Source organism: Callorhinus ursinus, unplaced genomic scaffold (genome assembly GCF_003265705.2).
Source record: "Callorhinus ursinus isolate GAN/ISIS: 27379988/994484 unplaced genomic scaffold, GSC_fseal_2.0 scaffold15, whole genome shotgun sequence".
In the NCBI taxonomy this organism is placed as follows: domain Eukaryota; kingdom Metazoa; phylum Chordata; class Mammalia; order Carnivora; family Otariidae; genus Callorhinus; species Callorhinus ursinus.
The window spans coordinates 29,772,365-29,798,676 of record NW_027397077.1 but is presented as its reverse complement, the minus strand read 5'-3'; positions in this window follow the sequence as shown (position 1 = coordinate 29,798,676).

Sequence of the window (26,312 nt, the reverse complement as noted above, 5' to 3'; positions counted from 1 at the left end):
TCCTTTCATGATGTACATCTATATCAAAACATCACATTGTACAGTTTAAACAGCTCACAATTTTATAAATTATGTATCAATAAACTGGAAAACAAAATAAAAATGAAATATTTTGTTGTAATAATTATGAGTTAACATTGCAAAAGACAGGGATTTCAAGGTTAATACATGGGTTTTCAGTAAAACCAATCTTCTGTGTCCTCAGAGCCATCTCTCTAGATGTGATTCTTGGTTCTTACTGTCCCTAGCCTTTTGAGCACCAAGCTCATTACTATTAGAGAAGAAAGATCCTTTCTTCTTTTTATAATTCTTATGTATGATTTTCTCCTTTAGTGAGTCCCTTTTGTACTGTCCCTGTAAATTTTTACTGAAGGTGTTAGAGTGGTTTTTTCTTGTGAATAAGGATACAGCTGCAGGGTCTGAATTAAAATTTTTGGATTTCCTCCTCCTTAAGTTTAAATACACAACCAATTTACTGTTTTCCAGGCCCATTTACCTTGGTTTGACTAGTAGAAATTTCTATTACCTTTTTTCTTCAAATATTGATTTGAGTCTTATAGTCTTCTCAGAAACTGAAATATTAATTTAATTTCACGAGGATATACTTCATTATTTCCTCTCTAGTTTATTATGTTTCTCAATTTTGTCTGTAAATGAAAGTTTAGGTCATTTCAGATTGACTGTGTGCTATTTTACTATCAACTTTAGTTTGGCTTTAACACAGAAAGATCTCAGAGCTTTTTGGGGTTTTGTTTTTACATTTCTTATTTATTTTATTTTACTTTATTTTATTTTATTATTTTTTGAGCACAGTTGATACACAACATTATGTTAGTTTCAAATGCAGAGATCTCAGAGCTTTTTATTTTCCTTTGCAGACCACTAAGTTTTCAGGACCAGAATACAAAGTAAAAGTCCAATTATGTCTAGGGAAAAATAAAAGAGGAAAAGAACCGAATCTTTTTTAAAAAAATCTGTAATTAGTTGTGAATTTTATTTTATTTTATTAATTTTTTTAATTGTGAATTTTAATGACCTATTTGCTTCTTATCCCTCCATATCGTTATTAGTTAAAAATCAACTGTATTGATGAATCAAAACCTGTGTAAAAATTTAGTCCAATTTTTTAAAAAACCTAATAATGCCCATTAGGGATAATAAAGATTTTTAACTCTGGCAATGCTTAATCATGTATTTTTTAAAAGTTTTATTTCTTAAAGTAATGCTTAGCACATAGTAGGTATTTAACAACCTTGTGTTTGATTAAGCTGAAATAATGAAAAGAATTTATAACTTTTGTTATTTCAGCTAAAATATGTACATATTAAAAAGACTATTCATGAATACATTTAAAAATGAATAGTCACAAATTATTCTTCAAATTATTATTAATGTTTACCACGCTACTGTGAACAAATATCTTAAATGTTCATCTTATATTTCAATTGGAGTATCAAGAAAAAGACTATTTTAGAAAACCAAACTAATGAGGTCACAAAAATATTTTTTCTATTTGCACATTATCCACTTAACATGTTAATATGGAAATGGAAAATTAGTTTACACCATGAATTTATTATTTAGTTCTAGTAAAATTTAGTAAAATTTACATAAACGAATTAAAACTACTTAAACAGATTTGCTGTGAAATTAACGTTCTTTACTAAAGTAATTTTATGATGATACTCATGTTGTATATTCTTTCTTTACCCTTCATTCACCCCTAGCCACCCATTCAAATAACTACAAATCTCACGTGTTTCAATGACAGGTAGCATTTTATCACCCTAATTCTTGAAGACAGACATTAATTAGTTTTGATTTGTCTAAATGACAAAGTTGCTTGAGAAAAACTGAAATCCTTATTTAAGAATAGGTTCAAATCTTTATTCTAGCTTTTTCTAGCTATGTTCCCTTGACTGGATTATGTAACATCCACGACCTTCATTTTACTTCTCTCTCTCTATATGAGAATCCTAATATCTACCTTAAAGCCCTGTTGGGAGTGTATGTATAATCATCACGATCATCACAATTTTGATGTTGGAAATGTTTGATTCTGGTTTTCATTTTCAAAATTCTGCAGCAGCTATAAACGTCAGGAACAGTAACTGATAAATAAGAGATACTTTAAATGTTATAATTCTGCCACAGAAGTTAATCGTTACAAAACTTAAATTTAAAATCACGATTAAGTGGAATCCAATTCGATAGCTTATCAATATCACCCAAAGTAACAGATTGCTTCCTTGAAAGTTTACTGAAACATGGCAAATCAAGGTGGATATTAACAGGTTTGTTGTTGTTGTTGTTGTTGTTGTTTTTGAGAGCATGAAAGAATTATGTGATATCCTGGTTCTGAGACTTTATTTCCCTTTATTAAAATATAAATGTTTCTTGTTATTATGATGGGTAATTCTCAATAAGAATACAAATGAAATAATACTGAGAGATAACTTCCCATTTTATCATAAGGGGGGCAGCTTGTTATAAAGGAAAATATATAGGTTTTGAAACCAGAAGGAAGTATACTCAAGTCCAAATCTCCACTGATTAATATGAAATAGCTACAGCTCTGACTCTTAGTTTCCTCATCATTGATATAGGATTAATAAAGTTTTTCTGTCAGAGTTGTTGTGATGGTAAGAAATAATACTTATGAAGATATTAGTGTGCTATTTGGTCCCTAACAGGCCCTCAGTTCATGATTATGGTTCCTATTATGAGAATGTGTTCTGTTTGTATAAGCATCCTTACCAAAACTGTAGGCAGAGACTTTGACAAGTATCCATCATGCGTTCATTAGATGTATTCATTCATTCATACATTCATTCATTCATCCATTCATAATAATATTCAAGGCAGTATCAAGGCAGTAAGGACAAGGAAGTGAAGGAAATCAACAGAAGTAACTACAATGCAAAGCAAAGAGATCAATTACTGAAGTAGAGACAGTCACCAGAATGTGAGAAAAGGGAAATGTTTTAGGAAAGTACCACAGAGGAGCTAGAATTTAAGACTGGTCATGGAAGACGAATACTGTTCCTAAAATTTGAGAAGTTGTAGAGAGGATTTACACTCTGAAAACAAGAGTAAGTTCCACATACAACCTGAATATAGTTCTGAGCCTCATGTGACCCATTCTTCAAGCAAACCGACTCGAGTAACAAGAAGAGAGTAATTCCAATCTTATAATTGTATCTCTCAAAGAACATCAAAGGGTACACAATCTAAAACCTACTTCTGCCATTCTTTTCATTCTGTATTTTTTTTTTTTTACCCCCTTCTGCTTCCCCTGAAGCATCTCTTCATGTTTCTCCTTCGCTATACGCATCAAAATACACTTCATCCCAAGAGGTCTTTCCTTTTCCATTTCTTTTGCGGTATTTCTCTTTATTCTTATCTCTTGTAGGAGTTACTCTTGACACAATTCAAATTTCCTATTCTGATTTTCTCTCCACTGATTAGCATGATCTGCTTTAAAAAAAAAAGGAGCAAGAACTAGGGCAGGGGTTCTTTTCCAAGGGATTCAAGGAGAGGAGTGTATTTGAACATAATTGGTTTCTCTGATAATCTTATGCATTTTATTTCATGCATTTAGAAACACCATTTTGAGAAATAATCCATAGGTTTCTCCAGATTACCAAAGCTCATGGCACAAAACATGTTTAGGAAGCTTTGAAATGAGGGTGAAGTAGGAGCAACTGAAAATGGCAGCAAATATTTACTCACTCAAATTTTTGTCCACATTTCACTTGAAAGCACCTGCAGTTTTGTGGAAAGCAGTAAGCAGTCACTGTGGCCAAAACTTATTGTGAGGACAGGAATCGAAGGGAGATGAGACATTGATTTCTTACGTGAACAAAAGCAGAAATGACACACAAAACAGCCATGATGCTGTGCATAAATAGTAGCAGTCTCTTTGTAAAAACATAAAGGACTCTTTCTCTGTATTTTTCTTTCTATGCTCTTTCAGATTATCCTGCCACTTCTCTCATTAGCTTTCCCAAAATTATCCACAGCCCAAATCTAGCAAAGACATAGTCAAACTTACTAAAACCTCTGATTTCAAAGGAAATTAGTTGCTACCTCAAATTAAACGGAAATTAGCTGTCACGGTTCAAATACTTCCCAGCAGCTACCCAGCCATCTAATTCCCGTCCTGTCTCCCCTCATACCCTCCACACCTCTTCTAATGCCTTAACTAGAAATCTTCAAGGGAGTAGATTTCTGAAAGACATTCCTGTCAGCTTTTAGTGTTGCTGAAAAATCAACCCACCTGCCACCAGCCGTGTGACAGTTTATATAGTGTTGCCAGGCCCATAATGGTTCAGAGTCCTTGTGAATATATTATTTTTGGCAGGTTCCTCTCCCAATTAAGGACCACACAGAACTCTCCATTCACAGTCAAAATTCCTGGAAGTGTTGTCCCCTGGGGGGGGGGGTAAGCAGTTTTACAGATAGGAAAAAATTAAAGTCTGTAGGTTTTCAGGGGAATGTGGGAAGGGGCACAAATCGGCGGGCAGCTCATTCTTTTACGTTAGTGGGCAAGTCTTCAGGGGCAGCACTGACTGCCAATTTGCAGGATGTTAAGTCACCTTCTGCCATCAGCTCCGTGGCAACAGCAAAACTATCCCATAATACCCAAACTTTCACTTTTGTGAAAGCAGCACAATCCCAATTATTCTCACAGATACAAGACTCAGAACAGACCAAACCACATTTTAAGTTTTTCTCTCAGGACAGATTAAATATGGGGGCACCTTTCAAGTAATGGCCACTTAAAAGATGAAGGTGTTGTATAAAAATACAGGGATGTCATAAATAAATTTAAATCGCTTCTCGTGGTTTACAGTCACTAATCAGTGAGAAGTGATTTTCTTTTGCAATTTAACACTCCTGACAACTTCAAATGTATGAATAATATAGCTGAACCATGATTATACTAGTTAACATGTATTCTATTGCTAGTAGCAAAATGTATTGAGTGCTTAGTATGTATCAAGCACTTTATTATATATATTAATCCATCTAATTTCCACCACCCCCCAAATTGTCTCATTTAGACATTAAGCCTATCATTTTAAAGAGAATAAAACTAAGAAGGTAAGATATTTGTTGAAGCTAGTATTAGGGAGAGCCTGAATTTGAGTCCAGGCAGTCTGAATCCAGAGCACACTTGCACTTTTTCCTGTCGTGCAGGACCCCACATATGAAAGGGCCCCCTATTTACATTAATGCTACCTTGTCATTGTCTTGAATAATAACAGTAATTTTTGTTGTCTCATTATACTAGATTGTAAAGACCAAATACATGGAGTTGCTATTCTTGGATATTCAGAACTAACATTCTCAGAAAACTCAACCTACTAGTCCCACCCCAAGTTGCCACCACACAACCTATATATTACTTAGCAGATATAGTTATGATGCCAGGCCCTCCACCAGACTAAGTCTATAGCAATAACACAACACTAAAGGAAAGTAACTGAATTCACACAATATATGCATCACTTTAAACATAACTGGAAGCATAGAGCATCTCGATAATGGAAGAGAGTAGGATACTAATGATTTGAAATAATTTGGTCTCTCAAGAATCCAGATGGGGAATTCACAGTTACTCAGATTTGGAAGGCAACTTAAAGGTAATCTGTTTAAACCTTTGGCATGGCATCCATGGCATCTGGCCTGCTTAGAAGATGTTATTATTAACTTTTTTCTTTCCCATAAGGACTCCCAATATTAAGTTTATTATTATTATTTTTAAGGTTAAGATAAGAAATTGAGAGCAGGTATGTTTAATATCTTCTGGCTGCTTTAGAACTAAGCTGGATTAAAGGTTTGTTTCCTCAGATATCCTTTTTGACAAATGATCCAAAAGGCCTTTAGTCATCATCAGAATGTAGGTTGAGCCTTCGTGTGTGTGAGAATATTTTTCTCAATTTATTATAATTTTTGTGATTTATGCACAACAGTGATGGAAACAGCCTGGTGTAGATTTCCAAGGCACAGTGTGGGAGGCACTGTGTGTGCACAAATCCCGTTATTTGTTAATAGGATTTGTCCAGATACCTTCTGCCCAGTCTGCTCAACGCTTTGAAATATTGCAGCTGCTTTTCATTTCCTGTTAAATCCGATTGGCAGCAATGTCAATGTTACAGCTCAACCCACAAACAGAAGCACAACTATGAGCAAGAATACACAGGTGGCAAAATAGTCATAAATGCCACCATGAAGCAAAAATTTCTAATGGCAGGATGCCATCTGGGGAATTTAGTTACCATACCAGGCCCAATTCTCAAGTAAGATATTTATCTTTGACTGCATATTGCTTCATAATACTGATGACTCCAACACAGTAGGTTCTCAACTGGGGGCAATTTTGCTTCCCACAGGACATGTGGCAACGTCAGGACACATTTTGATTATTATGACTGAAAGGTACTATCCATCAAGTGGGTAGAAGACCAGGGATGCTTCTAAATATCCTACAATGCATATGAAAACCCCTCATGGCAAAGAATTATCTAGTACACTATTTCAGTAGTTGTGACATTAAGAGCCCTGGCCCCAAACATTCCAAACCAGTCTAATAGTCATAAATGATGGTTTTCCTTTTTTACCACCATTTAGAATATAAACAGCAATGTCAACTGGGGAACAAACATTTTAAATACACAGGAGCCAATCTGGTACCCTATTTTTGTGTTGGTGACATTTAAGAATACATCTCTTGCTAAGTATTTTGATCGAGATAAGAAGTACTAATGATGAGAAGAGCAAAAGCGTATTCTTAGAAATATTACAGCTGAAGGGACTTCTAGTCCAGCATTTGCAAACTCTATTCCCTATCACGCCAGTTCAGCAAGATGTATGGGTATCCCATGACTAGGCATTCAGGACAAATGACACAGTGAAATGTTAGCTTAAACAGAGTGAAATATATTTTGATTCTGAAGGACCATTCTCAGAGCTTGGGAGTTCTCACAGGCACCAAGGGTCTCCAAAGGTGACTACAGTAAAAACAGAAAAAAGTTTCAAATTCACTGAACCATTAAATCCTTTACTCCTATAACATCTGTTAATACTGCCTTCAATAAAAGTCCTAGTCCAGCCAGCATGCTCACAAGTATTGTTTAAAGCTCAAGTTATTTGCTCTAAATTCTCCCAAGTCAGGACCAAGCAAGGACAAAATTAAAGATACCTCACCCAGTCCATTCTTCCTTCCACCATGCCATGTTTTTTTTTTTTTAATACAGCTATTATTTTTAAAAAGATGGGTTAATTACATCATTACATCATAGCATATAGTGCTTGGAATACACATTATTTATTTATTTATTTATCTAGTTAGTTAGTTAGTTAGTCAGTTAATTTAGAGGGAAAGGGGGAAGGACAGAGGGAAAGAGAATCTCAAGCAGACCTCCCCTGCACCTCCCCCGGAGCACGGAGCCCTGAGATCATGACCTGAGCTGAAATCAAGAGTCGGATGCTTAACTGACTGAGCCACCCAGGTGCCCCAGAATACACATTAGTTTAGACAGAGCATGTTTAACCCTTACAACTCACATGAAGTTATTTTTTTCCTCTTCTCCTCTACTCTTCTTCAATGTCATCATCATCTTTCCTTTCAACATCACTATCATCACCTTCTCTTCAGTGTGAACTCAGCTACCAGAATTTACCTTGAGGTTAGGGCCCCTGTTAACCCATGTTGAAAACAACTGGTGGCACACTGGAGCCACTCGATATCTGTTGAATTAATGAATGCTCCATTTTATAGATAAAGCATAAGAAATATAGAGCAGCTAAATTGAAGATACACGTACATGTTTTTTTAATTATTTATTTTTTTTTATTTAAAGATTTTTATTTATTTATTTGAGAGACAGTGAGAGAGAAAGAGCACATGAGAGGGGGGAGGGTCAGAGGGAGAAGCAGACTCCCCGCCGAGCAGGGAGCCCGATGCGGGACTCGATCCCGGGACTCCAGGATCATGACCTGAGCCGAAGGCAGTCGATTAACCAACTGAGCCACCCAGGCGCCCTAATTATTTTTTTAAAAGACTTTATTTAGTTATTTATTTGTCAGAGAAAGAGAGAGGGACTGAGCAAGCAGGGGAGAAGCAACAGGCAGAGGCAGCAGTAGAAGCAGGTTCCCCACTGAGCAGGGAGCCCGATGCAGGACTTGATCCCAGGACCCTGGGATCATGACCTGAGCCGAAGGTAGATGCTTAATGACTGAGCCACCCAGGCGCCCCTACACATACATGTTTTTAAGCACCTATTATCCTGAAGGCAGCATGCTGGTTATTTTTTCATATTATCTCACTGAATTAGTGAGACGTAATAGCAATTTCAAAAGATAAAGCAAAACTGGCAAAGGAAAGAAAAAATAATACATTCTTCAGGAAAACAATAGAAACAACAGAATAAGTGATGGAAAACTGAAGGAATGTATTTTTTCCCCCTTGCTTTTGTGTTCTAAGACAGACTATATAAAACCAGCCCAGACTTTATACTTCAGCATATTGACTCACATTCATTTGGTCTTATGCAAAAGGCCAATGATTTTACTGGGTAAAATTTCTCCATGGAACTACAAGAAGAGACACAATGATGAGCAATGAACTTTTCATGACTATCTAGTTAAACTAGCTGGAATTAAACACTTCAGTAGTTCCATTTCAATTTTATTTTTATTTCTTGTGGTCATGGAGTGTAGTCAACTTAATGTTTAACACATAATTCTCGAAAAACAAAACTAAAAGGAAGTCACTTGGAAGACAAAGAGATGAAAGATCCCCTCCAACAATTAATTCTCTAACACATGTCATTATCTAGTAGATTAGCTTACTGAGGACACATGTCGGTTCTTCTCTACCAATGCAGAATCCAGTAATACTAAAAGTGAACTCAGAATACATCCCAGAGAATTATTTTAATGAAAGAACATTTTACTAGTGTGAAAATGCTTAACATTGGGATGCGTAAACAACTTAAAGATGTGCAAACCTAAAAGGGCATTACAACCAAAAGCAGATAAAACTAGCTTTGAATTATTTCATTTCTGACCCAGAATTAATGTTTTTCATTTCCAGTAAGAGTCAAGTGCTTTCAAAAGTCTTAAATGATCTTGAAACACATGGCAAGCCAACTGAAAGAGTTCCACAAGATATTTGTTCACTGACAAATCCATTTGTCCATCACTCATTCAAACATCAATGTGTGCCAACTATCTAGAAAGTGCCAGACTCAGTGATGTGGAGAATTAAAGATAAACACCCTGCTCTTAAACAAGTCATGTTCCAATAAAGAGAATCAGATATAAAAACGGATAACACACGCACATGTGCACAAAATTGGGTAACAATAATGATCAATGTAGCATTGTTTGTATAAAAAATTGTAGGGATTGTAGGGAATATAAATGTTCATCAAGAGAAGTGGCTAAAGAAATATGAATTATTCACAGTATGTAATAGCATAGCAGCAGTACGTAGCTCAAAAAATCATCTCAATGGCCAGAGTGTGAGTGAATAATGCAAGTTGCTGAATAAATATGGCTACATAAATATTATATATTTATGGGTATATAACATATACAGAAATGCTTAGGGAAAATGTCTGGAAAGACATAAATTAAATGAGAACAGTGGTTCTCTCTGGGTAAAATACTGGAACTGGGGGAGATTGTCATTAAAAAATTAGTTTTACCTGTAATGCTCATATCTTAAAATGAGAACCAATTCATGACTACTTATCAAATGTATGTGCATAGATAGAAAAATGTAGAGGTATGTATTAACATGGTGAATACCACAGGGAACGCATAAAGTGATAGAGTTTTGAATGAGTAAAATGGTTCCCTCCAGGAGAAATTATGCAACATTTTATGTAGAAGCAGCCATACTTTATTAGTTATCAAAAGAATTCGGAGGTGGATAGAAAGTAGAATTAACTATAAAAATACTATAATACACAAAAATGGCTGTTGGGGCTTTGGGAGAAAAGATGGTGGAATGAATAGCTGAAGCATGGTGTTTGCCTTTTAGGGCACTGAAACTTTTTGGTATGAAGTGGAACGATGGATACATGACATAACCCGCTGGAAAAAATCTGAAGAACTGTACAACATAAAGCATGAATCCTAAAGTAACCTATGGACTTAGTAATAATATATCAATATTGGTTCTTCAATTGCAACAAAATTACCATACCATGGAAGTTAATCATAATAGGGGAGATGGTGTGTGTGCAGGGGGGTGGGCTAGAGAACTCTTTGAGCTTTCTGTTCTATTTCTCTGTAAACCTAGAACTGCTAAAAATAGTCTTTTAATTTTAAAATGTTGTGATAGAAGAATGTATAAACAAGAAGAACACAAATAAAAGAATAATTAATGCTTTTGGTGGAAGAGTAGGCCACTGGATATATCAATGACATTGAGTCAATACATATAGAGCATAGAGTGCTCTGTTCTGGGCAAGTACACAGAACATTTAATGCTATTAGTGTTATTTATTTATATGTTTGTTTTGTGTATAATATTTGATATCTTAAAGAAGAACAATGATTGTTCTAGGAAGTCTAAGAGTGGAAAAATATTACAAGGAGAGAGAACAGCTAAAATGATGACATATATATGTGAGAAACAGCCCTTGCTGGGATTGGAACAGAATCTGGAATAGAATCTAGAGTTCAGACTCATGTCAAACAGCCTGGAGGTGAAACCAGAATGTGAAGATGAGATTAGATTGTGAAGTGTAGTGAATGCCTACCCAAGGAGTTTGGGTATAAGTATGGGAATCAATATATTTTTTTAAGAGCATGACCTACTCCTTTCTGAGCTTCTGTGAGATAGATGGCAATGAGGAGAGAAGCAGAAGGGACAGGAAAGGATCAGTGAATGTGTAGTGAGGGTGATGGTTTGGGCATTAAAATCAGTGGTTCAAATTCTGGTTGTGATACTTCCTAGCTGTGTATGTAAACCCAAGGCATACATCTTAAATGTTTTCAATCTCAGTTTGCTCATGATAATAATAAATATAATTATAACTCTCCAACAGGCTTGTTGGTGGTATTAAATAAGAAAATGGATGTGAGGAATTCTTAATCTCAGGAAACAAACTTAGGGTTGCTGGAGTGGTGGGGGGTGGGAGGGATTGGGTGGCTGGGTGATAGACATTGGGGAGGGTATGTGCTATGGTGAGCACTGTGAATTGTACAAGACTGATGAATCATGGATCTGTACTTCTGAAACAAATAATGCAATATATGTTAAGAAAAAAAAAGAAGAAGAAGATAGCAGGAGGGGAAGAATGAAGGGGAGTAAGTCGGAGGGGGAGATGGACCATTAGAGACGATGGACTCTGAAAAACCAACTGAGGATTCTAGAGGGGAGGCGGGTGGGGGGATGGGTTAGCCTGGTGATGGGTATTAAAGAGGGCACATTCTGCCAGAGCACTGGGTGTTATGCACAAACAATGAATCATGGAACACTACATCAAAAACTAATGATGTAATGTATGGTGATTAACAAAACAATAAAAAAATATTTAAAAAAAACAAAAAAATTAAAAAAAAAAGAAAATGGATGTTAAAATGCCTAGTACAGAATCTTACACACAGTAAGTATCCTAGAGGTTTAACAGTTTTTGTCAATGTTCAATACAACTGTTGCTGTGTTCAACAGCTAAGAGTAGACAGGGAGAAAAAGACTGTATTCAGGACTATAGGGAGAGAAAGGGTATGAAAGTGACTCACTATGAGTTCCTCACAAATGATGTTAAAGACAAACATAGGAAGCAAAGGGGCGAAAGAAGTCTGAGCAAAGAAGAAGAGTTGAACCACAGATATAAGGACTTCAGGATATTCATCCAAAACCCAACTAAAATCACAGAGTAGCAAGCAATGTGAGAAAACAACAACAAAACAACAGAAACAACATTTTGGAGCATAGGGCCAAGGAATTCTATGTGAAACATAGCATTCTTAAGTGATTTAGAGGCCATGGGCATCATGGGTACAGGGGGAACTTGCAGGATAATGCCTGTGATGAAGGCAGAAGGCGGCAGAGGAACAAAGCGAAGAAACCAGTGGGAAATAAGCAGGATAACAGCGGGTTCCATGAGAGCTATGAAGAATTCTATCTGAAAACCACTATGCTTCTACTGATCTATCTCCTACAGGGTCTCCACACATAAGCCTTAAAGGCATGTCTTAGTCAGACTGGGCTGCTATAACAAAATACAACAGAGTGGCTAAAACTTTTATTTCTCAGAGTTGTGGAGGCTGGATGTCCAAGATCAAGATGCTGGCAAGGCAGGTTTCATTCTGAGGCCTTTTCTCTTTGCTCATGGACAACCACCACACTACTTTGAGCTCACTGCATCTCTTTGCGTGCATTTGGAGAGACAAAGTGCTAGCTCTCTGATGTCTCTTCTTTTAAGGGCACTAATCCCATCATGAGGGCTCCTCCAAAGGCTCCATCTCCAAAAACCATGAATGGGGGGTTAGGGCTTTCACATACAAATTTTGAGGGGGACACAAATCAGTCTATAACAAGACACCACATGCAATTTCTTTTTTTTTTAATTAACATATAATGTATTATTTGTTTCTGGGGTACAGGTCTGTGATTCATCAGTCTTACACAATACAAACCGCTCACCACAACACATACCCTCCCCAATGCCCATCACCCAGCCACCTCACCCCTCCCAGCCCCCACCACTCCAGCAACCCTCAGTCTGTTTCCTGAGATTAAGAGTCTCTTATGGTTTGTCTCCCTCTCTGGTTTTGTCTTGTCTCTTCCCCTATGATCCTCTGCTTTGTGCAATTTCTTAAGTATAATTAGGACTCATAATTTTCTGAATAATAATTTTCTAACTACTCCTTAAAGTTTGGCATTTTCTGTTATTAAGAAAAGAGAAAATGAAATATTGAGAAATATCTGAACTGCTCTATGAAATCTAACATACAGATATTTACAAACATACACCCAGAGACACACAACTACAGTTTTTAAACAATTATTCTAAAAACAGTTTGTAGTGGAAATTTACCTTGTTTAAGATGCACTGTTCTTGTGACTTTAGAATTTTGCACCTGATATCTTTAAAAGAACATTAATCCCCAAAGTCAACACATCTGTTAGAAAATATCTTGTTTTACAGGCAGGAGTTATTTCATATTATGAATAAAAATGTTTATTTTAATACTGCATTAAAATTTTTGAAGAGTTATATCAAGAATAGAATAACATGGGGGGAAATAATAAAAGTGATGTTAAAAACAAATATTTCTTTAATTTGACTTTTTCTTTCTTCTCATAAAATTGGACTTTGTTATATTAATTAGTTTTCATTATATTCTCTCAATTTCTAAATCAATGGACAATTACCTGAAATTGTTTTGTTTTCTAATCATTTTTAAACAATACTTTTACATTAATTTTGCTCACTGGCACATTGCATCACTAATTATTTAATTCAATGCATAATATTTTACGACTATAGGAACAAACTGAATTACAGACATATAAACTCTGTCCTGCTGTTGTTCAATTATCAAATACTTCATTATATTCTACTAAATATAACATCTACCATGTTCTGGGTAGAGGTGATTAATAACCAAGGCATTAATACTGGTTTCTAGGAACTTCAAAGTTAAGTGATTCACTCTTTTTCTCAAAACAATCTCATTGTTTCTCCATTAGACTCAAATTGTGTCTTACAGCTTTATTCAGTGACTGACTATGCTATTTTCTACAACAAATCTGACAGTGGTGAAAATAAAAGCCTAATTTAGGATACAAAAACAATGGACACTGTGGTCATGACCAGTGACTTTTACTCAAAAGTCAATGCCAGCTAATTACAATGCTTGGAAAGGTGCACGAGGGACCAATGACAACTTAATTCTGTTCAGGTTCTTCCCATTAATAACTCAAATGTCCACCAGTACAACTGTCATCCTCCTAAGAAAAGCCTTCAGAATGCAGCAAACAAGATGAAAGCAATAATAACTATAGAGTGCTTACCACAGTGTCGGGCACAAAATGAGTGTTCAAATATTGCTAGCTAATGATAGTAAGAGTATTATACTACCAGCTTTTGTAAGGACCCTGGTTCAAGATCAGAGAATACACAATATTAAAAATTAAAGAGACTCTAATGGGTAATATGCTGATACATAAATATCTAAGTATGTTGTGGAAAAATTCTTAGCTGTGCCTGGAAAATGGTACCTGTCTAATAAATAATCATTTATTGAATGAGCATATGAATAAATGCTCTTCAGGACATAGAACTGTGTATGTGAGCAAAAGAGGATGCATGGAAAATGAATTTTCTATATAATGACCATTCTGAAAGGCTGCTCTAACTTGGGTGAGCTAAGTCCAAATAACATCACAGGCTTGTGCCAGGCTTGCAAGTCCAATAGAATCAGGGCAGCTCCTTAAGAGTAAAAAAATAATAATCATCAAAAAAAAAATCTGGAAAAAATTTAAAAATGTGACTTTTATTCTATCTTTCCCTATAGGATATACTAAGCCAAACTGGGGGGAAGGAGAATATAAATCCTGATATTCTGTATTAAATGCCTCTGATATAGTAAATATTATTTAATTTATATATTACCTAAGTCTATAAATATTCCACATTTATATAATTTTAGAACCAGGTATGGCAGCATTATAATTAGAGAGAAAACAAGGTTTTTTAAAATTACATCTCTAAAAAGATTATGTTCTTTGTCATCCCTTCACTAGATTTGCACTGGCTATTTAAGGTTTTATCCTTCTGTATATATAACTATTTTAACTTTGTTTTCCAAGCATCCTTAAAAGTGTACTTCTGCAATGTCCTCAGGGAAATTTTGTTTTAATTGCATTTTTAAATTATTATACATGTGTATGCTGAGTAGGACTTTCAGTTACTGTCTCTGCCTATTAGGTAATTTTACCTTGAAGTTTGAAATAATTTGTTATTATACATTGTTTAAATAATCCCATGACAACAATACAGCCATTAATATGTCTAGGTATGATGATTTATTCATACATAATGTCTATCACATACGAGTTAATGTTACAATAAGCCAGTCACTGACTCAATATGTTAAATGGTAGATCCAATTCTGCTGCAGCTGACCACCTTCACTTTAAAATGCCTTTCTGAGGGGTGCCTGGATGGCTCAGTCAGTTGAGTATCTGACTCTTGGTTTTGGCTCAGTCGTGATCTCATGGGTCATGAGATTGAGTCTGACATCACACTCTGCACTTGGTGTGGAGTCTGCTTGGGATTCTCTCTCCCTCTTGCTCTGCCCCTCCCACTCATGCTTTCTCTCTCTCTCTCTCTAAAATAAATAAATAAATCTTTAAAAAAATTAAATGTCTTTCTGAAATTTTTATTTCAGCATTATGTAAGTAAAAGTAAGTTGAGATTATATACAGAATTATATACAAAATTACGTTAACTCTAATGGGAGTTGCAGGCTTTCAATCTTTTTTTGTTGTTGTTGTTAAAGATTTTATTTATTTGACAGAGAAAGACACAGCGAGAGAGGGAACACAAGCAGGGGGAGTGGGAGAGGGAGAAGCAGACTCCCCGTGGAGCAGGGAGCCTATGTGGGGCTCGATCCCAGGACCCTGGGACCATGACCTGAGCCAAAGGCAGATGCTTAAAGACTGAGTCACCCAGGTGCCCCGCAGGCCTTCAATCTTGACAGAAGTTATTAAGCTGTATATATAAAACTTCATAGGTACCAAGGTCTATAATTTTCTGGATTTGTTAGCCACAGAGCCCTCCATCCTCCTATTTTTAAAATAGAATGTAACATAACATAGTATCTTACAGGTAAGACACTAGGCTTAGCACTCATTCTCTTTGGATGAAGCAGATGAATAGATCTCTTTCTACCCCTCCCTGCTGAGCTCTATGTGGGACACTCCTATACCCCTTTCTGTGAAACCCAGGGCTGCACAGAAAACTGCTGAGAACATGTCTTTTCTAAAACCTAACATGGTAAATTGGAGAGCCTCTGGTACAATATCCACTGTGTTCAATACGTATATTTGGATATGTCATACAGGAGAAAACTCCAAATTCTTCTTTAATCATTTTTATTGGAAATAGTAACAAAAGTGCAATGTCATAAGAGTTCATGAATCGGGCCCCAACTGCATTAATAGGAGATTCCAAGAAATCCTACAGAATATAACATATCTGCGTGATACCAATTTTGATCAATTTTGGTTCATCATTCAAATATGTCCTCATTGTAGATCTATGCCACTTTTGAAGACTTTTTGAAAATCAGATGTATTAGATATATTTTTTTTCCTATTTCTTAGTATCCTGCTGCTTTAAAAAAATAATGTGACATTTGTACTGGGAGGAAATAAAGGCAGGGACCTGTTTTATTTTGTGATCAGTTTCTCTGTCAGGAATTCATTTTCCTCTCTCTCTTCCTTCCCCACCCACCCATCATTTCTGTTTCAGTCTGTCTGTCTCTCTCCCTCTACCTTACTCTGAAAGAAGCAATGATGTTTATAGGGAATGTGCATCTATCCGTAAACTACCACCACCTCAGACTTTTTGAGTTCCCTCCACATATCTATGCAATAAAACACGCCAGTCTAAATCCTTCCCCGCTTTCTGTACATACAGCATTCTATGTATCCTGGAAATTTATAAGTAATCCAGTTTTAAGATTCTGGAAGGCTCTTATTGCACATATTTAACTTTCTTTTTTCCTAAGAAGACTTAACTTTCATAAGTTCTTTATCCTTCTATTTCAAATTAATAAAAACAAATGCTTTCTTAATATCCTAGATCCAGGTCAATGAGTCTAAAACTAAAACTGTCTGAATTTAAGATGAATCTAGCATAGTTTAAAGTATTTTTCAGTTTACTTAAAATGTTTTGCTAAAATACCCTTATTTTTTCCAGTGGACTGTACTTTGTCAAAAATCAAATGACTTTATTTTCACAGATTTATTTCTGGGATCTCTATTCAATTTCACTGGTTTATGTGTAGGTTCTTTTAGCAATACCATACAACTGTGATTCTTGTAGCTTTATGAGCTCTGAAATGAACTATTGCAACATGCATCATAACTGAATGCCTATAAAATCCCAATAGAGTTAAAACAATTCTATATGTAACTCTGAAAATAGGCTAGACTTGGTTTTACATAATTTTTGACATCATTTTGGCTACTCTAGTCTCTTTGTCTTTCCATAGAATTGGCTTGTAAATATCCATCAACAATAAAAAAAAAAAAAGCCTGTTAGAATTCTGAGACTGTACTGGACCTACACAAATTAGGCAGAAATGATACCTTGATTATACTGAGTGCTCTAATTCATGAACATGGTATATCTCTGCATTTATTTAGGTCTTCTTTTATTTCTTTCATTCATGTTTCAGTCTTAGCAGACAAACTCTGTTCCTATTCCATTAGATGTATATTAATTGTGTCATGCTCTGGTGCATTTAAAAATATATTGATTTTTAAATTTTGTATTTTTGCAGTGCATTGCTAGTATATAGGAACAAATTTTTTCTTACTTGCAAACTTGCAAAATTCACTTATTAGTTGGGGGATTTTTGTAGATCTCTGTGTTGATTAATATAGACAATCAGGTCATCTGAAGAGAGATTTTAGTTCTTTTCCAAACTGTATGTATGCCTTTTGTTTGTTTATTTTGTAATGCTTAGAACTTCACTTAAAAAAATGATTTTTGAATAGGGATGATGAGACAAGACGCCCTTGCCTTTTGTCTGATCTTAGAGGAGAAAAAATTCAATCCTTCACTGCTAAATAAGATGTTAGCTTAGGTTTTCTGACATCTTGATTAAGTCTAAACTGAATAGTATATGGGACTTTCTTCTATTCTTAGCTTGTTGAAATTTTTTTATTAAGATGAATTTATTTATTATGATGAATTACATTGATTGATTTTCCAAAGTTGAGCCAGGCTTACATACCTGGAATAAAACTCACTTGGGCAGAGTGCATCATCCCTTTTAATGTATTGCTATATTTGATTTGCTAATGTTTGGCGGATAATTTTTTTTGCAGCTATATTCATGAGGGATGTTGATCTGTAGTTTTCTTTTCAAATAATGTGTTTGCCTGGTTTTGAGATTACAGATTTCATGCTGGTCTCATGAAAATAAGTTGGGAAATTTTCATTCTCTTCTGTTTTTTTGAAAGAAATTGTGTAGTATTGATATTGTACATATCTGAATTGTTTGGCAGAATTCACTATTTAAAACATCTGGGTCTTAAGTTTCTTTTTTGGGGGGGAGGTTTATAATTAAGAATCCAATTTAATTTATAGAGATAAGACTATTCATATAACCTATTCATCTTGTGATTTTGACAGCCTTTCAAAAATGTGTTAAAAAATGTGTTCATTTATGTGTTCATAACGTTTTCAAATTTATGGGCATAGACTTATTTGTACTATCATTTACTATCCTTTTGTTCACTTACTATCGTTTTGTTGTTTATGGGGTCTTATAATGACATGTCCTTCTTTAATGACATTGGTAATGTGTGTATTTATTTTTTCTTGGTCATTCTGACTAGATATTTATCAATTTTATTCATGTTTTTAAAATACTGATCTTTAGTTTCATTTTCATTGATTTTCCTATTATTTTTCTGTGTTTACTTTCATTGACTTTTGCTCTATTTCCTTCCTTCTAATTTCTTTGGATTTAGTTTTATCTTCCTTTTCTAATTTCCTATGTAGAAGCATAGATTATTGGTTTTAGATCTTCACTCTTTTCTAAATTAAGCTTTCAGTGACAGAATTTTTTTCTCTAAGTACTCCCATATATTTTGATACATTTTTAAAATTCTTTCATCTCAAATATTTTAAAACTTCTCTTTAGACTTTCTCTTCAAAGTTCATTTAATTTCACATGGTTGTGGCTTTTCCAGATATTTTTCTGTTATCAATTCCTAGTTTTATTTCATTATGGTTCAAGAATACACTTGCTATGATCCCTATTATTTTAAATTTGTTGTAGTCTTGTTTTATGGTCCAGATTATAGCCCAGTGTGGTGAATTTTTTATGTGCATTTGGGAATACAGTGTATTCTGTGTATTCTCTCATTCCCCATGTCTACCCCACAGTGGAGTCTTGAGAGCTCTTTCCATTCTTTTGTGTGTGAGCTTGATGGGGTTTATAAAGAAAGACACAGAAAGCAAAGAAGTTACTGATTCTGCCAATTTCTGCAGTCCATAAAGGTCTCCCCGTGTCCTCATTTCCCATACTTGGTCTTCATTAATTTGTCAACTACACTTCGTGACAATTCCCTATGTCTCGGGACAGAAAGCCTCGTGATTTATTTACCTTCATTGTCTAAAACAGGAACTTGTAAGATTTACTTTAAAAGTAAATTTACTGCCCATCCTATAATAAAATTAACTAACAAATATCTTTTACAACACAAAATTCACATACCAATGATTATGAAGATACAAAATACTACCTATCAATTTGTGTATTGCTGGAAACTTTATATTTGTTTATAGCTTCTATAAAATAAGATTAAATTATAATCCCAAGAGAAACAATAAGGATGCCCAAACTGCATACTTCATTAATAATCAAAGTCAATTTATGCTTTGTTATATTTTTGCTTAACTGCATCACAAAAATTCCATAAACACATGAAAGACACAATAAAATAAATGAATATACCCTATTATGAAATGTACAATCATGAAAAAATAAAGCTATAGATGCTAAACCTAAATAGAAAACAGAAAAAAGAATCGCCTGCTTTCATCTACAATTCCACATCTGGAAGCACAAAGCTTCATGAAGAATCTCATGCCACAGTTTAGCAACAGTGACCTTTGCAATCAGGCTTCATAATTCAGATATTTAACAAGACATTATAACATGACTACCAAAAGAGAACAAATTTTGGAATCAGACAGATTTGGCTCCAATTCTGACATTTAACTCCATCAGTTAACCAAAGGTTACTTTGAGGATAATGAAAGAGACTTTCTAAGAAAGGAAACAGATTAAAATGTTTCATGATTGTTTCCAGATAGCATGGAAATTAATGGCCTAATTAGCTCAAACTGTTAATAGATACTCAGAACAAAAAAGCATCCACTGTGATCATGTGCCTGCAATTATTTTGGTTAAATCTGGAAACCAAGCAACATATTCTTTGGCATGACATCCTTATTTGTGAAAAAGAATTTTTTCTGACCTTTCAGCTAGATACAATTAGGATCTAATTCCAGCCACGCACTTATCAGAAGAGCAAATATTGTAATCACTAACCTGATATAACCTACAGATTCTTCACCCACAAAAATTAAAAATATCTTTCTCTCAGGATTATCACAAATAATGCATGCAAAATGCCTAAATCTCTATTATTTCTATCATCATCACCTTCACTTTTGATATCACACAGTTTGAGACTATCAGGCTCAAGGTTCAAGGTTCAATCCCAAATCTAGTTGCAAGATAAAAAAAAAAAAATTATGACTACTCCATAATGGATTTCCATATTTAAACTCCACAATTAAAAGTGAGGGCATGTGGGTGGGGGGAAAGGATAACTGGGTGATGGACATTAAGGAGGGCACTTGATGTAATGAGCACTGGGTGTCATATACAACTGATAAATCACTAAATTCTACCCCTGAAACTAATAAAAAAAAAAGAAAAAGAAAAAAAGAGTACACAAAATAAAAGCTTAACACTTGGGATAACACAATAGTACACAGGGGTTTTTTTTGTTTGTTTTCTTTTTTGTTTATTTTTTCTTTTTTAAGTGACTTCTAAACTCAATTTAGTTATCAATTTCAGCTTTCCAAAATAATTGACAGTAATAAATTGTATTTCAGGTATCCTAATGTTGGTATTATCAAATATTACATTGAACAACTACATAGCCTACTGGAGGTCATATGATAGTCCATATTTAGCATATACAGTGCCGATGTGAGCACCGATATTCCATGTTTAGAGATGTTCTTACATATTTAGACTATTTGAAACCTTTGATGCTTCTGTTGTTTCATCATTTACTGCTCATTTATTGATTTGTCCTTCCATAATAAGAACTAGAAAAAAGTCACCCAGGTTTAAACTCATTCTATTTAGCTTTATTTTTTTTAACAGCTTGATTGAGGTATAATTAATATACAAAAGCTGCACATATTTAATATATACAATTTGATGAATTTGGACAGATGGATACACCCATGATACCATCACCACAATCAAATTAATACACATATCCATCACCTCCAAAAGTTTCCTCATATAGCTTTGTTAATTCTAAGTTTAAAAATGAATCCCATATGAACCAAACACTCTGACTTTCATAAACATCATAATGAAGGTAAGGAATATTTATTGGAAAGAAATTGTACTTGAATTGATATGTTAGTTTCTGCCATGATGCTTTCTAATATAAAGTCAAATGATGGAATTTATTTTCAGGTATTTTTTTTTTTAATCTGTTAAATGGTGAGGGGGAAAAATATCAATGCCTGTGTTTTCTAGTTCTTTGTTACCAAATGAGACATTTTTGTTAAATACCAGTTTATTTAAGTACAAATATAGTAACCTTTAGAGAGATAGTATAGACTTACTGTGTTTCCAAGTATAGTTAAAATAAATTGTCAACAAATATCCTCAATAGATATGTCTTTGCCTTTGGTTTTCAGCCCAGGCTTGACCCCTAATCTGACTACTCATTTCCCATTCTGTTTTGTGATAATCACAAAATGCCTACATTTCTAATTTCATCTGCCACTTGTCAGTGACTAGCCTCCTTTTTCAGGCCTTTTGGCTCCTGTGGACAGGCTCTCTGTGTAACCTATGGTTTAAATATCAAAGAATTGTGGAAAAATATGAGGAAAAACTGGCTCAACTACACGTGAATTCTTGGTCTTTAGCTTTCTTGCTTAAAATCAGCCTCATTCTCCAGAGCATCTCATCTTTCACACTTAATGCATTTCATCTTTTCTATGTTTGACAAGGTTTATTCTTTCCATGCAGGATACTGTCATATTTGGTACATAACATAAACTCAGTGCATTGTGTCTGTTTGCTTTTCAGAGAGCTTTCTTTCTTTTTTTTTAACCAATAAGTAGAAATGTTTTCCATATTGTCACTGTAATTTTAGTATACAGGGAGTATTTCACATTTGTTTTTAAAGTTATTTAAAAACAGGAAGGGAAAAGAAATATTATTAGTGTGAGCCAAACCAGTTCTGATTCTAGTTCTAATCAACATTATTTCACCCAAGAAACTGGTCATCCACATACTGTAGTATACGAGTTTGAGCAGAAGAAAGAATTCCATTGCTATTTATTTAATAGCTATTAGAACAATGATAATTTAGGTATTATTCAAATGAGCACAGTTTTCACAAAGATATATAAAAATAAGTATTTCATGAAACATTCATTTAAATCTTCATATGAAAAAGAATATCACCTGACCCTCAGCTGAACTACACACAGGGAATCAAGAAAAACATCACGATGCAGGAAGAACAAAGGGCCATGTGCAACACAGAGTGATGTGCCATATTGTTAAATTATTATATATGTTTCCAATAAAATACTCCTTTATCCATCATTTTTATAGTTTAAAGTTTCACGCTTCCTTTTCTTTCTTAACCAGCTAAATACAATTACTGACCATTTCATCCCGACAACTGACAATCTATTCATCCCTTCTTCCTCCTATTTATCAATTCATCTATTCACCTTTACTGATTATTTACTTTCCATAAGTCCCCATGCTAAAGCTGAGGGATATTCAAAGATGGTTAATGTAGAATTGATTGGTTTACCATCCAGTTGAGCAAAGGGATCTATTTTTCTGTGTAAGAAAGTAAACTCAGGGTCACAAAGATCTTGATTCAAACCCCATCTCCACTAGCTACTAGCTATGGGTTATTTGTACTTTCCTTAAGCTCCCTTTGCCTAAATTTACTTATTTGTAAAATGAAGATAATAAAATCTACAGCTGATGGTTGTAGGATGTTTAAAAGTGATTACCATGCAACCTGCTTTTTGCCCTCAGAAATGGTTACTATCACTTCAAAAGGGAGCTAAGAAACCATCACACATTATTGATGAAAAACACACAGGAACATCAGCAGAGTACAATGACGTAAAAAGAAAGCATGAGATGAGGTTTGAAATTTTTTAAGATAGTATCGAATGCTAAGGGGAAAAATGAGCAATCTGAGTATTTCTGTCCATTGATCCTTCCCAGAAATCTGTGAGAAAGTGTGAGTGGGTTAAGTTATTTTTATTTAATGCTGCTCACACCTGGAAGCAATTCCATGGCATAAACAAGTGAGAGAAATAGAATATATAGACAGAGGTAGATTCAGAGATAGAGACAGAATTAGAGATAGAGGGATATAGGGATATGAAGATAGGCATATATTCGTGTGTAACTCAGAGATACTGAGGGTTTGGCTCCACACTGCTGCAGTAAAGTGAATGATAATAAAATTAGCTAAATGAATGTTTTGGCTTCTCAGTGCATATAAAAGTTTGTTTACACTACATTATAATCTGTTAAGTGTGCAATAGCATTATATCTTAAAAAAACAACGTATATACCATAATTTTAAAAATACTTTATTGCTGAAAAAAATTGCTAACCATCACCTGAGCCTTCAGCAAGTTGTAATCTTTTTGGCTGGTAGAAGGTTTTGCCTCAGTGTTAATGGTTGTTGACTGATTAGGGTTGTGGTTGTCAAGTTTGGGGTGGCTGTGACAATTTGTTAAAATAAGACAATGAAGTTTGCTGCATCAATTGAGTCTTCCTTTCACAAATGATTTCTCTGTAGCATGTGATGCTGTTTGATAGCATTTTCCCTACAGTAGAACTTCTTTTTCAAATTGGGAGTTGGTCCTCTCAAACCCCACTGCTACTTTACCAACTAAGTTTATATATCTAAATCCTTCGTGTCATTTCAACTATCTTCACAGTGTCTTTTTTTTTATTTTATTATGTTATGTTAATCACCATACATTACATCATTAGTTTTTGATGTAGTGTTCCATGACTCATTGTTTGCGTATTTCACAGTGTCTTTACCAGGACTAGATTCCCTCTCAAGAAACTACTTCCTTTGCTTATCAATAGGAAGAAACTTCTCATCAGTTAAAATTTGATCATGAGATTGCAGCAATTCACTCACATCTTCAGGCTCCGCTTCTGATTCTAGTTCTCCTGCTATTTCTACCACATCTGCAGTTACTTCCTCCAAGGCCATCTTGAACCCCTCAAAGTCATCCACGAGGTTTGGAATCAAGTTCTTCCAAACTCCTGTTCACATTGGTATTTTGACCTCTTCCCATGAATCACAAATGTTCTTAATGGTATCTAGTATGGTGAATCCTTTCCAGAGGTTTTCAATTGACTTTGCTCAGATCTATCAGAGGAATCACAGTCTATGACTTGAACGTCAAAATTCTGAAGGTCAAAATGACTCCTTGAGCCATAGGCTGCAGAATGGATTGGGTTAGCAGGCATGAAAACAACATTAATCTCATTGTCCATCTCCATCAGAGCTCTTGGGTGACCAGGTGCTTTGTTCAGTGAGCAGTAATATTTTGAAAGGATTTTTTTTTTCCCTGAACAGTTCTCAACCATGGGCTTAAAATATGTAAACCATCTTGTAAACAAATAAGCTGTCATCCAGGCTTTGTTGTTCTATTTCTAGAGCACAGGCAGAATAGATTAAGCCTAAGTTTTAAGGGCCCTGGGATTTTCAGAATCGTAAATAAGCACTGATTTCAACTTAAAGTTCCCTTCTGCATTAGCCTCTAAGAAGACAGTCAGCCTGTCCTTTGAAGCTTTGAAGTTAGGCATTGACTTCTCCTCTCTAGTTATGAAAGTCCTAGGGAGCAACTTCTTCCCATATATGGCTGTTTTGTCTACACTGAAAATCTGTTTAGTGTAGCTGCATTCATGAATTATCTTAGCTAGATCTTCTGAATAATTTACTGTGCCTTCTATATCAGCACTTGCTGTCCCACCTTGCATTTTTATATTATGGAAACAGCTTCTTTCCTTCAAGCTCATGAACCACCTCTGCTTGCTTCAGACTTTTCTTCTGAAGCTTGTTCACCTCTCTCAGCCTTCACAGGATTGAAGGGAGTTAAGACCTTACTCTGGATTAGGCTTTGGTTTAAGGGAATGTTGGGGTTGGTTTCATCTTCTATCCAGACCACTAAAACTTTCTCCATATCAGCCACAAAGCTGTTTCCCTTTCTTATTATTCATGTGTTCCCTGGGGTAGCACTTTTAATTTCCTTCAAGAATGTTTCCTTTGTATTCACAACTTGGCTGTTTCCTGCACGAGGCCTAGCTTTCTATTTCTCCCCTCTGACCCGTCTTCCTCACTAAGCTTTCTCATTTCTAGCTTTTGATTTAAAGTGAGAGATGTGTGGGGCATATGGCTGGCTCCATCAGTAAAGCATATGACTCTTGATCTCGGGGTTGTGAGTTCCAGACCCATGTTAGGTGTAGAGATTACTTAAAAAAATAAAATCTAAATAAAGTGAGAGACATGTTACTCTTTCTTTCACTTGAACAGATAGAGGTCCCTGCAGGGTTATTAGCTGGCCTAATTATAATACTGTTGTGTTTCAAGGAGTAGGGAGACTGAGAAGTGAAATGGGAATGGCTGGTTGGTGGAACAGTCAGAACACACACATTTATCAATTAAGCTCACCGTCTTATATGGGCACAATTTGTGGTGCCCTAAAACAATTACAATAGTAACATCAAAGACCACTGATCACCTATGAACATAAGAAATATAATAATGAGAAAGTTCAAAATATTTCAGGAATGACCAAAATGTAACACAGAGACATGAAGTGAGCAAATGCTATTGGAAAAACGGCACCAATGGACTTGCTTAATGCAGGCTGGCTACAAATCTTCAATTTGTAAAAAGCATAGTATCTATAAAGTACAATAAAGTGAAGTGCAATAAAGCAAGGTATGACTGTATGCAAACACACATACACACACACGTTCATGTACTGTGCCCGCCCAAACACACTAATTTTTTTTAAATTTTTTATTGTTATGTTAATCACCATACATCATTAGTTTTTAATGTAGTGTTCCATGATTCATTGTTCGTGCATAATACCCAGTACTCCACGCAGAACGTGCCCTCTTTAATACCATCAATGGGCTAAATCATCCCCCAGCCCCCTCCCCTCTAGAACCCTCAGTTTGTTTTCAGAGTCCATCAT